This window comes from Amblyomma americanum, chromosome 10 (genome assembly GCF_052857255.1).
Source record: "Amblyomma americanum isolate KBUSLIRL-KWMA chromosome 10, ASM5285725v1, whole genome shotgun sequence".
Classification (NCBI taxonomy): Eukaryota; Metazoa; Arthropoda; class Arachnida; order Ixodida; family Ixodidae; genus Amblyomma; species Amblyomma americanum.
In genome coordinates, this window is record NC_135506.1 from 90,146,751 (window position 1) to 90,162,238 (window position 15,488).

A 15,488-nucleotide genomic window follows, 5' to 3' on the forward strand; every position below is an offset into this window, starting at 1 on the left:
AAATGCTCAGGGTGCTGGAAAGAGCTAGGACTGTTGTTACTGCGGACACCAAGGTCGCGGTTACGCCGAGCTCATCCAGTCTTCCGAGTTCTCAAAAAGGTTCCCTGTGTTTGATGAATTGCGCGGAGACCATCATGCTTACCTGCAGCGACCCAAATGTGCAGCCAACAAGCAGGGGTGGCCTGTCGGGAGATGTGATTGAGCCGTCAGTATCTGGTAGGTTTGGGGTGCTTAACGTCATAAAAGGACTCAAGCTATGAGGAACGCTGCAGTGAAGCGCTCCGGAATATCGGCCACCTGGGGTTCTTTAAAGTGCACTTTCATCGCAGAGCACAGCGTCAGTATGTGCCTTTTCTAGAACCTCTTACCGAATTCAGCCGTATGACTGCGGAGATTCTTCTCATTAGCGGAAAGAAGAGCACTGCTGCAGCGGTTCAAATTCACTGCAAATGGCTATGAGGAAAAATTACGGTACACGAGCCGAAGATGGTGAAACAGGGAAGCAGCTGGTTGCTCGTCTCTCCTGTTTATTCCACACGGCACTGCTTCGGTAGGGCGCCGCCATTTTAGCCGCCGCGGAAATTTTCTGGCGGCGGAAATCGGTCTCGGTCCCATCGGCCTTGGCGCGCCGCTTTCCGCTCTGGTTGGTGTCGAACGGCAGGAATATTTGGAAATTGACATTTTCAGCTACGTTACAATTTTTTCTAGCCGCAAAATTTTACAATAAAAATTTAATAGCATCTACTTTTCTTATGAACAGAAATTGATTGGATTCATCCTTAGTTTCACTTTGAGCTAAAAAAAGAAGCCAAGGGTCCCAAACGCAAAGCCTGCAATTATCTTAATCTTCAAGTCCCACAGGAAGATAACTGCCTACTGCCATCCATAAACTTAGCACAGCCAAGAGATCTCGGCCGACGACAAGAAAGGGTTTGCTTCCATCTTTTTCACTGGAATAATAATGGCTCTGAGGTATCAATAAACCCGTCAGAGTAAGGCGCGCTGTGCTCTTTGCAGTAGCCAGTGCAAGAACATTGACAGCAGCTGTCAATAATATTTGCAGAGAGCGCCTCATCTGCTGACTGTTTTCTTCCTTCAGCACCATATGCAGCTAAATTATCGTTCCTCGTGAACAGTGATTGAAATATGGGCATCTATTGGAGGCACTGCAGCTAGGCACTAGGCACTGCAGCTCATTTCGGCTTGACCGCATTTCGAGTAGGCGGCCTGTTGGAACAAGTACCCGAGCATAAGCAGTAGTACAGCCAGTGTCATTGAAATCAGCGTAAGTGCTAGTATTTTCGGTTTCTGTGAGTTTTTGAGCACAGAAGCAGCATCAATGATCTTAATATGTTGAAGCTACTGTCATCATTATTATCGGCATTGATATGATTTCCCTCATTTTTCCACTTTCTGTATTTTTTTTCATTACGGTATTATGTTTACGTGAATGCATGTGCGTACATAACTCAAAAATACGCTCTTGGTACAAGCAGCTAATTCTGGTGAAGCACCATCTTCATCTACAATCTGTGCCCGAAGTGAGGTAAAGTCTTCATCACTGATGGAAAAATCCACCAGGATAAGTATACTCGAGTGAGACTATCCCAGGAACCTTCGTCGAAGCTCTTGTTCCTATCATGATGCAGGCATTTGCCGACAACATAGGATCTGCATAGCTGCCTTCCATTACGTGTTGAATTTTACGGCTTGTGGCTGCAAATTATTTCTACGGTTATCTGTCGTGTAACTGATGCATGTCGTTGACAATTTTGCTATTCCTCTGTTTTTCCTTTCGAAGGTTTAAACAGCACAGGTTACGACAAAGTCTATCCTGTGTTCGCCAATCGCGGCTAAAGTATACTAAGGAGTATTTCTTAACGGTCGCTCAATGACATATAATATTGTTTTTTGAAGTTTAAATTAATTATCATTTTTTGTACCCTAAAGAAATTTGGGCAAAGGTATATATACTTTCCATATGAAGAGTAACATTCTGCAACAAATTAAGAGGGGAACTTCGTTGACATAAACAGTGGTGAGGCGAAATGCGGTGAGGCGAAAGCCTTTAGCGCCGTGCTGCTTGTGTCGATGGCGTGCATAAGCGCGCCCACGCTTGGTTTTCTGGTGACACAGGAGGGCGTTTAGGCGGCATCCTTTCTGATCGGCGTTCAGGAGACGTCTGGCAAGATTGCATGGGGAGCGCTCCTCTCCAGCGATGGTGGCGCCACTCAATGACGCCACACGCGTGAGCAATAGGCTGAAACGCAGGTTCATTAGACATCTTACGTGGAGGAATGTAAACGCACGTGTTTTCAGGAATGGAAAGGTTTTTTAGGAAAGTAAAGGACACAACAGCTCTCAGATCTCAACATCTCGTTGGACACCTCAAATGCACATTTAAGCATGAAGCTGAAGGTGCATATGTCATTGGTCCTAACCACTGCCGAAAAAGAGCGAGCAACGTGAAAAAAACATACAAGCTATATGCAAAGCTGGTTTGGTTTAAGAGGGTTTAACGTCCCAAAGCGTCTCATGGAATGAGGGACGCCGCAGTGAAGGGCTCCAGAAATTTCCAACACCTGGGGCTCTTTAACGTGCACGGACGTCGTACAGCCCACAGGCCTCTACAGTTTCGTGTTCATCAAATTTCACCCGCCGTGGCCGGGATCTAACCCCCGTTTTTCGGGCCTGCAGCCGAGCGTCATAACCGCTCAGCCACCGTGGCAGCTCTAGATGTTAAGATTAATGCTAAGACGTTACTCAGAATGCAGTACGACGAACGGTTGCTCAAGATGTTCGCGAATGTAATCGGCAATACTGCCACCACATTGAGGTCAACCAGTGACGACATTACTGGGATTTCAGGTGCACTTGCGGTACCTTTTGTTCAAACCGGCGTCTTCGCATCCGTGGACGCGGTTTTGTGCCGCATCACTGTTTCGATCATTCAAGTGATAAAGACTTCTTTTTCTTGTCGAGTTAATATAGTCATCGGTGTGAGATGACTTTATACCGGACATGACCAGAGACAGGAAAAAATATGGCCGCAAGTATGAGTCATTAAAGAGTTTCGCCATAAAAATCCTACCGACAAGTTGGAAATTGATAACGCAGAAAAACAGCGAAGAACAAAATTCGTTGCGCAGTTACGTAGTTAAACCTAGTAGACGTGTTTAAGCTATTGTTGATCCCATAACTGGACGGTCCACCTGAGCTCCGAATTAAGGGTGTTACTGGATACCTTTACCGGGATAATGCCGATATATTGAGAATTATTCATTGTGTGCATAGTTAGGATAAGTAGCTGCGAGTCCTCATACCGCTGCCAGCGCAGTGGCACAGAGACTCAGGGATCAGATGCGCCACTGCAATGACATGTGGCTATTTCTGTAAGTCACCGGTAGGCTTTGTGCGACCCATGTGGCTGTTGCAGAGCAACATCTTGCATTGCTCGCGCGACGCTCCTCTCAACATACCCGAGCTTAGCGCTGTTACTACCCGAAATTACCGGAGCTTCTCGGGTAGCTTGGCAACAGAACGTACACTGAACGAAGTGCGGTGACAAAATTCTTGGCGTTTTTTCCTAATAAAACAGTGGAAGTGGATTCGTCACCTAAGGTTATTGTCCATTGCGAGAGTGCGCGCTGCAACGACAGCATCTACAGTGGCGGGAGTAACAGTTGTTCGCCCACTCGGAGAGCGGCGATTTTTCGGCATCCACAGCTTTTGACGCTGAGTGCTGCCGCAATGTTGTTATGCTGCCCCGGGAATAACCTTATGCTTCCTGTACACAAGCATTTTTGTTTGGGCTGTGTGGTCCGAACACAATGTTGGGCAACGCCATAAATGTTAATATGAGGACCGGAACGTTCTTGAAGTGCTGGCACAATGCGGACGGTGCCTATTTACCAAATTGGGTCAGAAATGTATATATCGAAAACAGAATGACTCGTCCACTTCAGTTTGTGTCAGATTCAGGCCACACCTTCACCACACACCCTTACTAGCTAACAGAAACTCTAAAGTTTTTGACTTTGGGGAACTACATGATTTTTTGGTTAACGAGGACAATATACTTAATCAGGGCATCTTACCGACCAATGCAAAAAAAAATGGTTTTGACAAAAGGAAATTACAATATAACTGTCTCATATATCTCGGTCGACACCGGAACCACGCCGTATAAGAAGAGATAAAGTAGGGAGTGAAAACGAATGGAGAAAGAGGTGCCATAGTGAAGGTGTCCGGAATAATTTCGATTACCTGGCGATCTAAATCGAGCACTGACATCGCACAGTACACGGGCGCCTATTTCGTTTCGCCTCAATCCAAACGCGGACTACGCAGTCGGGATCGAAACCGGTTACTTCGGCTCTGTAGAGAAGCGCCTTAACAACAGAGGCACCGGCCTGGGGGCACACTGCTGCAGGCTGCGTGTTTTGGGGAGACGGAGCAAACAATTTCTGCCGTAGATGATATTCACACTATCAGGTGATAGTAATATGCCCAGAATATAACCCACTCCTATATGTAGCCATCATTGACTACGAGAAAGCATTCGACTCAGTGGAAACCTCAGCAGTCATACAGGCATTGCGGAATCAGGGTGTAGAAGAGACTTCTGTCAAAATACTGGAAGATATATTAACGCCTGCACAGCTACCATAGTCCTCCATAAAATCAGAAAAAAAAATTCCAATGAATAACGCCGTCCACCAAGGAGACACAATCTCGCCAATGCTATTCACCGCCTGTTTAGAGGAGGTGTTCCGAGACCTGAACTGGGAACCGCTGGGAGTAACAGTTAGTGGAGAATACCTAAACAATCTGCTATTCGCTGATTACATTGCCTTGCTCAGTCACTCAGGATGAGGTCAACTGCGAATCATGAATAATGAGCTAGACAGGCTGAGCATAACGGTGGGTCTAAAAATTAACAAGCTGAAAACAAGATTAATTTTCAGCACTCTAGCAAGCGAACAGCAGTTCAACATTTGCAGCAATGTGCTGGAAGTAGTAAAGTTATACGCCTGCTTTGAGCAGGCACTGACAATTAATCCGGATCATGAGAGGGAAGTAACTAGAGGGATAAGAACAGGATGGAGCGCATATGGGCGGTTCTCTCCGACCATGAACGACAGTTCACCAATTTCCCTCAAGAGAAAAGTTTACAACAGCTGTATAATACCGGTACTCACCTACGGGGCAGAATAAAGGAGGCTAACGAGAAGGGCTCCGCGGGGGGCGTCTGCACCTTGCAGGCGTTGGTGAGATCCGACACCACGGGTTCCCGAGCATACGCAGTGACATCCCCGCAGGGCGATGATAGTGAACGGTGCATCAACCCGGACCCGAGCACCCGCGCCTCGCCGTGAGTGGCATCGCCGTGTCGGGGGAAAAGGGTATCCTGGTGGTTGAGCCGACGTCGAGCGTTTGGACCTTTAGGGTCTCTCGGCGGCGACAACACACCGCGTTGGCCCCAGCTTCCTGTAGACGGCACCTCCGGCCTCACCCGACAGGGGGAAATCTGCAGTCGCCTTTTCCTCTCCTCCTCTTCGTCTTTTACTTTCCTATCGTCTTTCTCACAACTCTCCTCTCCTCCTCCTCTCTTCTCGTTTTTTTCTTACATATTTCATAGGCGGCAAGGGTTAACTTTGTGTGGCGTAACTACCCTGAGTTTCCCATATTTGGTTATAGCAGTGGTGTACAGCTGATGTGGGCGAGACTTATTAGTTCCTCTCCCGTCCGCTTGTTGGGCTACATGGTGGGTGGCTGGCACCATGGCCGAAAAACACACTTTATTATGGCTACCTCTCTCCTTTCAAATGATCGCCCTCTGAAAAAAGGGCGGACCGATGTCACCTCTCAGTTTTTCAGCGAAAGAAAAATACCTTCCCAAAGTACCACATCGTTCATAGCGAGAAAAAAGAAAAGCCAGCCAGACTTATATCCCCGTTTCTAGTATCAAAAGTTGTCACAGATTCCCTATGCCCTATGTATAAAGTGACAAAACTAGCTAGTGGTGACCTTTTTCTCGAACTGATCGATATCATTCAGATTTCAAAGCTGGCAAGCATCGACACTTTTGGTGATATCCCTGTTTCCGTAACTCCACACAGATCTCTAAACACAGTGTGTGGTGTCACTTCTGACAATGACTTCTTGGAACTAACCGAAGAATAAATGCTCGAAGGATTGTCAGATCAGAATGTGACTAATGTTTACAGAATCAAAATCCGCAAGGAAGACAAGGAAATTTCGACAAAGCACCTGGTTCTGACCTTCGCCTCCGGCACCTTGCCCGAGTCAATCGAGGTAGGGTATGCAAAAATCCCCGCCCGTCCATATATACGTAACCCTCGACGTTGCTTCAAATTCCGAGGTTTGGCCACGACTCCCAAAGCTGCCGCGGCCGCGATACCTGCGCCAAATGTGCCTCCAATGATCATAAATCAAACGACTGCGATGCAGCGCCGCGGAAACTGCTAAGGCGTCCTCGCCGCTTATTCAAGGTCGTGCTCTGCATGGGAAAAAGAAAAGGAAATAATTACCATAAAGACCAAAGAAAATATAACATTGAAAGAGGCAAGACCGCGTTACGCAACGACTCATGGCACATTCTTTTTCACGGAGCGTACAAACTTCGCCGATGTGGTGCGTGGGCGCGGCACACCACAGCGGCCATCGGTACCTTCCCAGCTCACGCCTAGTGAGGCTGAGGCAGGGCCATCCGCTCCTCTGGAAGATGCAGCGAGAGCTGCTATGCCACCCCCACAAACGGGCCCGTCGACGTCCAAGTCGGCAGCCCGCAAGGCTTCCTCATTCGGGAGAAGTCCACCACCCCCTGCCCGTAGGTTCCCCACAGAACACCGGCGCCTCCACGGAGGCGATGGATACAACTCAGAGCTCGCCTCGGCCGCAACGGCGGCGGGGATCCCTTGATCGCAAAAAGAAAAAAAAACCTTAATAACAGGAACTCAGCAAGGAGGGACCTAAGGTCTCAATTCAATCCCCCCCCCCCCAAATCATCATGGCGTTCCTTATCCACAGGAACTGCCGTGGAATTCTATATAACTATAGTGACGCAACAGATATCCTGAATTCTCTATCTCCTGTGGCACTGTGTCTGCAGGAGACCAACTTGGAACCATCTCATAAAAATATTTTTAAAAAGTATAAAGTCTTTCGCCGTGACCATGAGCAAGCAAATAGGCTCCCTGGAGGCGTTGCTGTTGTAGTTCAGAGCGGCGTTGCAACCCATGAAATCAAGCTCCAGGCGAATTATGAAGCCATTGCAGTCACCGTCCTAAGCTTTAAAACAATTACCGTATGCTCTATATATCTTCCACAACATCTCACTTTAACACTACAAGGTCTAGAGGAGTTTTGTAGGCAGCTACCAAAGCCATATCTGGTAGTCGGGGATTTTAACGCGCACTCCTCGTTTTGGGGGAGCGAGCTGACAGACACTAGAGGTCGGATTTTAGAAGATTTTATTATGTGCAACAACGTCTGCTTGCTCAATACAGGAAAACCCACATATTGCTCTTCATCCTCAGGTAAGATGAGTTGCATAGACTTGTCTTTTAGCTCTCCATCCGTTTTTACGGATTTTAAGTGGGATATTCTTGATAGCCCCTACGGAAGTGATCACTTTCCAGTGATAATTAACTGTGCCTCACCACCACCAATATTCTCAACAAAGTCACGCCGTTGGAGGCTGCACTTAGTGGACTGGCCACTATTTCAAGATAAGGCCTGTGTCGAAAAATTTTTTTTCTGATAATCTTAGCGTTTAGGAACTAAATGAGAATTTTACATGTATCATTACGGCTGCACATCTAGCTATTCCTCAATCGTCAGGAGTTGTACGGCAAAATAATAAGCTCTGGTACACACAGCAGTGCAGAGAAGCAAAAAAGAAACAAAACAAATCCTGGGTGAACTTTCCGAAGGTACACCACACACAACCACCTCATAAATTTTAAAAAGGCAAGACAAAAGCACGGTACTTACGTCGCAATGCAGTGAAAACTTCATGTAAAATTATGTGTCGTCCATAAATAGTTCACTTACATCGAAACAAATGTGGAAGCAGGTCCGCAAACTTAATGGCAGCTTTACTTCTTTCACAATTCCTTTCCTAACAGCTCCGGATACACAGACAAGCATTTGCGAACAGGCCGACAAACTAGGGGAGCACTTCACCACAGTTTATAGCTCCTCACACTACACCCAATCATTTTAATTGCTCAAGAACACAACTGAAAAACAACGACTGCCGACAAGTAGCAGTGCAAATGAACGTTACATTAAAAGAATTACACTACAAGAAATCTGTACAATAGTTTCGGCCGGCAAACAAACAACACCAGGCCCCGACGAAATCCATTATGAAATGCTTGCTCACCTCTCCGAAGATGCTGTAGAAGCTCTTCTAAAATACTTCAATAAAATATGGCCGTCCGGAAAAATGCCAGAGGCGTGAAAATTCGCCGTGGTTGTGCATTCCTGAAATCTGGAAAACCACCAACTTCGGCTTGTAGTTACAGGCCAATAGCACTTACGGGTTGTCTTGCTAAATGTTTTGAAAGTGTGCTAAATATAGGTTAATGTTCATCCTTGAATCGCGAAAACTTCTTGATATCCACCAAAGTGGTTTTAAAGGAGCATTCTGTACAAATGACCATCTCATCAATCTTGAAAACACCGTCCGTGAAGCATTCATACACAAACAGCACTGTCTAGCAGTACTTTTTGACTTGGAAAAAGCTAATGATACCACCTGGAGGTATGGGATTCTTCGTAACCTCGCGGATCTAGGTATCCGTGGCAGGATGCTGAACTATCTAAAACACTTTCTGACCGTTCCTTTCGCGTACGTCTAGGCTGCACGCTTTCGAAAAAATTCTTCCAAGAAAACGGCGTACCGCAGGTGTGTATTCTAAGTACCGCACTCTTTATTGTTAAAATGAACTCAATATCGCGATTAATTCCTGAGACCATCATGTATTCCGTATATGTTGACGACCTTCAAATTTCATGACATCTTCCAGCTTATCAACATGCTAAAGGCAAATACAACTTACACTGAACAAACTAGCGACTTGGGCAGACCAAAATGGATTTAAGTTCTCTCCACATAAAACAGTTGCCGTCCTTTTCTCACAGAAAAGAGGAATGCAGATTGGTCCCACCCTGAACTTGAATGAAAGTGTTCTACAAGTAAAACAAGAGCATAAATTTCTAGGCTAAATTTTTGACCGAAAGCTCACATTCTTACCCCACATAAACACGCTCAATAAGAAAGATTCTCGATCACTAAATATACTGAAGGTACCCTCACGGAAACACTATGCCTTTTACAGATTTACCGCTCCGTAGTACGGTCCGCTTTGGACTATGAATGCATTGTTTATGGGTCTGCAAGACCATCATACCTCAAAAACTGGATCCCGTACATAACCTTGGTCTTCGTATATCAACTGGTGCATACAGAACATCCCCCATAAATAGTCTATATGAAGAAACAAATGAACCATCTCTTGCAAACAGAAGAGCAATACCTACCTGTGCATATGTACTAAAAATAAGATCCTTACCAAAACACCTTTGTTACCCCATAGTTACCAAGTGCACATCTAGAAGACTTCAATATTAAGCCAAAATTGATCAAACCTTTGTTACTACGCTTTGAAGATGCATATCATGAACTCGGAATACTAGATGCTCTATGAAAAATTGCCCCGAGGCACGACCCATTGCCACCGTGGTACTGTCTTCCCGCTGCTTGCGACTTCACGCTAACACAGTTTCGTAAAAACAAACACCACATGAACATCTACAAAAAGAATACGTGGCTTTTAAAGAGAAATATTCAAGCTACGTAGAGTTTTACACAGATGGCTCTAAAACAGCGATGCACGTTGGAAGTGCCGTAGTACAAAGGAAATTCGAAAAAATAGTAAGATTGTCATGTTATGTGTCAATCTTTACTCCCGAATGTTAGGCAGTGTATATGGCTGTGGAGAAAATACTACATAAGAACATCGAAAAGAGTATAATATACACAGATTCCCTTAGCCTACTCAAAGCGCTGCCGTCAAGAAATGCAGTTGAACCCTTAGTAGGCCACATCATACACAGCACAGAAAAAGTCACAACACAAGGACATATGATAGGGTTCTGCTGGGTCCCGAGCCACTTCGGCATAGAGGGTAATGAGAGAGCAGGAGAGCAGACTCAGCACCAGTAAAAGCTCAAAATGGTGAAATAAAAATATTCAGGGGCACTTTGTTCACCTAGAAGTGCATTGAGGCGAAAGCCTTTAGCGCGTCGTTGCGGCTTGTGTTACTGATATGTAGTTAAGACCTTAATTAAGAACTTGCGTTTGTACGCATTCTGAGACTCCATTGAAGCGAGCGCTAGGACGGAGATTGTGCGGCACCCGACTCGGTCGACTGCTGTGAGGCGTCTCGCGCGGGCGCAGCGCGCGTGCAGGTGGCGTCACCTCGTGCACGAGCAGTGAACTACTAATGGGGCAACATGGCCTCCGCGGCGCGTGGAGGATTCGCTGGGACGATCGCGACAAGCCGGGTTGGGAGGGGGGGGGGCGCTTTTAAATAGCTGGCATTTCGTCACGTACAGCGAGCGCCCCTCGCGGCAGCGGCGCGCAGCTCCAGCATGGAGGATTCGCTGGGACGATCGCGACGAGCCGACTTGGGGCCCCGATTTTCCACAGCTGGTATGACGTCGAACATTTGTCACGCTGAGAAGAATGCTGAGGTGTGTATTTCATTGGTTGGGGGCCTCGACATCCTTCCTCTGCAAAGCATGGCCGCTGAGGTTACGTGTCCTTCTTAAAGCTTTTCCCACAGGCCATTACGAAAAATTCTGCCTTTTACCTTCAATAGATGGTGTGAAATAACATTTTACATCCTTTACACCACCGCTTCATTTCTGTCATACAAAATCTAGCACAAGACAATTTTCGATACCTCGCGTTTGGCCCATCATGGCCTTAGCCGCCCATGTGCCATAAAACCCAACACAACACAACGCTAACGAGAAGGCTTCAGCTTAAGATAGGAAAAACGCAGCGAGCCATGAAAAAAAGAATGCAGCAGATGTAACGTTAAGAAACCGGAAGCAGGCATCGTGGGTTAATGACGTCCTGGTGAAAATCAAGACCACTAAATGGTTGTCGCAGTCGCTGGTCCTAAAGGGTAACAGAGTGGATTCCTAGAGAACGCAAGCGTAGCATGGGGCGGTAAAAGGTTAGGTAGGCGGACGAAACTAGGACGTTTGCAGGCATAGGGTAGCTGCAGCTGGCAAAGCAAAGGGTTAATTCGAGAGACATAACACAGGCATTTGCCCTGCAGTGGGTGTGGTATGGCTGATGGTGATGAAGATTATAATGATGATAATGATGATGATGATATTGTCGTGAATTACTTCGAATACCTTGATCTCGCATGAATTTTCAATAGGTACAGCGCGATCTACTAAATGTTTGCTGTGTACATATCTTCTAGTTCGTAGTGCGCAACATGTAGACATAAAGGGCGTAAAGTAGACTGGGTATCTAACACCTCAAGGCTCTATGCAGTAGTTCTGATGGCTGTACACAGGAAAAAGTGCAGCTTGCGGAGAATCTTAGCCAAATCCTTAACACGAGTAGAAGTAGAGTTGAAGTAAAAGAAATGGGTCTCAAGCGCTGGGGTTCGTCTTTTACTCGGAGCTCTAGCACATTGATTCAGCACCAAGAACCAGCTGCCTGGACGCGAAGTAGAGCGAGCCTTTTTTATCACGGTTGTGACGCTGCAGCTAAAGTGTGAGCAGCTCTACAAGCTGTGGCAAGAGCGACCACAGGCGATCCTTGTTAGCCCAAGCCTGACGTTCCAGCACGCCACGGTCCTGTGCCCATCTTGTATCACAATCTGGCGATTCTCCCTAGAGATCCGTGATTTGTTCGGAATAGGTACGTCACCACCCATCGGCCGCGCTAGCGGAGTTCGCAAAGTTCGCAAAGTGAACGCGTATATCTTTTAAACACTGAACGCGCAGCCTAAAGAGGTGCAACTCGCGTAGGCATCTACAGTGGTGAAGACGCCACCGAAATAGAAAAAGCAGTCACCTAAAAACAGAAGGAAGCCGCCTAAAGAGGGCGGAAACTGCCGAACGAGATAAAGAGATATTCAAATAAATGCTCAGAGTGCCGGAAGGAGCTAGGACTGTTGTTACTGCTGGTATCCGAGGTCACGGTTACGCCGAGCACATCCAGTCTTCTGTATCCTGAAAAAGGCTTCCTTAGTTTGATGAACGGCGCGGCGACATTTATGCTTACCAGCAGCGATCTGAACGTGCAGCCATCGGGCGGGGGTGGCTTGTCGAGAGACGTGCTTGAGTCGTCAGTATCTGGTAGGTTTGGGGTGTTTAACGTTCCAAAAGGACTCAAGCTATCAGGGACGCTGCAGTGAAGCGCTCCGGAATTTCGGCCACCGGGGGTTCTTTAAAGTGCACTTTCATCGCAGAGCACAGCGTCAGTATGTGTTTTTCTAGAACCTCTTACCGAATTCAGCCGTATGACTGGGGAGATTCTTCTCATTTGCGGAACGAAGAGCACTGCTGCAGCGGTTCAAATTCACTGCAAATGGCTATGAGGAAAAATTACAGTGCACGAGCCGAAGATGGTGAAACAGGGAAGCAGCTGGTGTCTCGTCTCTCCTGTTTATTCGACACGGCTCTGCTTCGGTAGGGCGCCGCCATTTTAGCCGCCGCGGAAATATTCTGGCGGCGGAAATCGGTCTCGGTTCCATCGGCGTTGGCGCGCCGTTTTCCGCTCTCGTCGGTGTCGAGCGGCAGGAATATTTGGAAATTGACTTTTTCAGCTACATTACATTTTTTTCTCGCCAAAACATTTTACCATAAAAATTTATTATCATCTAATTTTCTTATGAACAGAAATTGATTGCATTCGTCCTTAGTGTCACTGAGCTGAAAAAAAGCCAGGCGTCCCAAGCGTCAAGCCCGCAATTATCTTAATCTTCAAGTCCCACAGGAAGATAACTGCCTACTGCCATGCATAAACTTGGCACAGCCAAGAGATCTCGGCCGACGTCATGCCAGGCTTTGTTTTCATCGTTTCCTCTGGAATAATAATGGCTCTCAGGTATCAATAAACCCTTCAGAGTAAGGCGCGTTGTGCTCCTTGCAGCAGCCTGTGCAAGAATATTGCCAGCAGCTGTCAATAATCTTTGCAGAGAGCGCCTGATCTCCTGACTGTTTTCTTCCTTCAGCACCATATGCAGCTAAATTATCGTTCCTCGTGAACAGTAAGTGATTGATATATGGGCAGCTATTGGAGGCACTGCATCTAGGCACTAGGCACTGCAGCTCACTTCGGCTTGACCGCATTTCGAGTAGGCGGCCTGTTGGAACAAGTACCCGAGCATAAGCAGTAGTACAGCCAGTGTCATTGAAATTAGCGTAAGTACTAGTATTTTCGGTTTCTGTGAGTTTTTGAACACAGAAGCAGCATCAATGATCTTAATATGGTGAAGTTACTGACATCATTATTATCGGCATTGCTATGATTTCCCTTAATTTTCCACTTTGGATTTGTTCTGTATTTTTTTTTCATTACGGTATTATGTTTACATGAATGCATGTGCGTCCATAACTCCGAAATACGGTCTTGGTACAAGCAGCTAATTCTGGTAAACCACCATCTTCATCTACAATCTGTGCCCGAAGCGAGGTAAAGTATTCATCACTGATGGAAAAATCAACCAGGATAAGTATACTCGAGTGAGACTATCTCAGGAACCTTCGTCGAAGTTTTTGTTCCTATCATGATGCAGGCATGTGCCGACAACATAGGATCTGCATAGCTGCCTTCCATTACGTGTTGAATTTTACGGCTTGTGGCTGCAAATTATTTCTACGGTTATCTGTCGTGTAACTGATGCATGTCGTTGACAATTTTGCTATTCCTCTGTTTTTGCTTTCGAAGGTTTAAACAGCACAGGTTACGACAAAGTCTATCCTGTGTTCGCCAATTGCGCCTAAAGTATACTAAGGAGTATTTCTTAACGGTCGCTCAATGACATATAATATTGTTTTTTGAAGTTTAAATTAATTATCATTTTTTGTACCCTAAAGAAATTTGGGCAAAGGTATATATACTTTCTATATGAAGAGTAACATTCTGCAACAAATTAAGAGGGGAACTTCGTTGACATAAACAGTGGTGAGGCGAAATGCGGTGAGGCGAAAGCCTTTAGCGCCGTGCTGCTTGTGTCAATGTCGTGCATAAGCGCGCCCACGCTTGGTTTTCTGGTGACACAGGAGGGCGTTTAGGCGGCATCCTTTCTGATCGGCGTTCAGGAGACGTCTGGCAAGATTGCATGGGGAGCGCTCCTCTCCAGCGATGGTGGCGCCACTCAATGACGCCACACGCGTGAGCAATAGGCTGAAACGCAGGCGCATTAGAAATCTTACGTGTAGGAATGTAAACGCACGTGTTTTCAGGAATGGAAAGGTTTTTTAGGAAAGTAAAGGACACAACAGCTCTTAGATCTCAACATCTCGTTGGACACCTCAAATGCAGATTTAAGCATGAAGCTGAAGGTGCATATGTCATTGGTCCTAACCACTGCCGAAAAAAAGCAAGCAACGTGAAAAAACATACAAGCTATATGCAAAGCTGGTTTGGTTTAAGAGGGTATAACGTCCCAAAGCGTCTCATGGAATGAGGGACGCCGCAGTGAAGGGCTCCAGAAATTTCCAACACCTGGGGCTCTTTAACGTGCACGGACAGCGTACAGCCAACAGGCCTCTTCAGTTTCGTGTTCATCCAATTTCAGCCGCCGTGGCCGGGATCGAACCCCCGTTTTTCGGGCCTGCAGCCGAGCGTCATAACCACTCAGCCACCGTGGCAGCTCTAGATGTTAAGACTAATGCTAAGACGTTACTCAGAATGCAGTACGACGAACGGTTGCTCAAGAGTTTCGCGAATGTATTCGGCAATACTGCCACCACATTGAGGTCAACCAGTGACGACATTACTGGGATTTCAGGTGCACTTCCGGTACCTTTTGCTCAAACCGGCGTCGTCGCATCCGTGGACGCGGTTTTGTGCCGCATCACTGTTTCGATCATTCAAGTGATAAAGACTTCTTTTTCTTGTCGAGTTAATATAGTCATCGGTGTAAGATGACTTTATACCGGACATGACCTGAGACAGGACAAAGTTATGGCCGCAAGTATGAGTCATTAAAGAGTTTCGCCATAAAAATCCTACCGACAAGTTGGAAATTGATAACGCAGAAAAACAGCGAAGAACAAAATTCGTTGCGCAGTTACGTAGTTAAACCTAGTAGACGTGTTTAAGCTATTGTTGATCCTATAACTGGAGGGTCCACCTGAGCTCCGACTTAAGGGTGTTACTGGATACCTTTACCTGGTAAAATGCCGATATATTG

General features: G+C 46.4%; 1 protein-coding gene across 2 annotated transcripts in view; it reads left to right on the top strand.

The window, feature by feature from the left end:
• The first annotated feature begins 1,208 nt into the window (after window positions 1-1,208).
• The window catches only part of LOC144107023 (uncharacterized), a 204,923-nt gene continuing 190,643 nt past the window's right edge, over window positions 1,209-15,488 (top strand). The window contains exon 1 of one of the 2 annotated variants that reach the window (XM_077640005.1): window positions 1,209-1,285. The gene's annotated coding sequence lies outside the window, so the exon portion shown is untranslated. Of the gene's footprint in view, window positions 1,286-13,404; window positions 13,492-15,488 lie in introns of those variants that run through there. The other variant, XM_077640007.1, reaches the window with a different exon arrangement.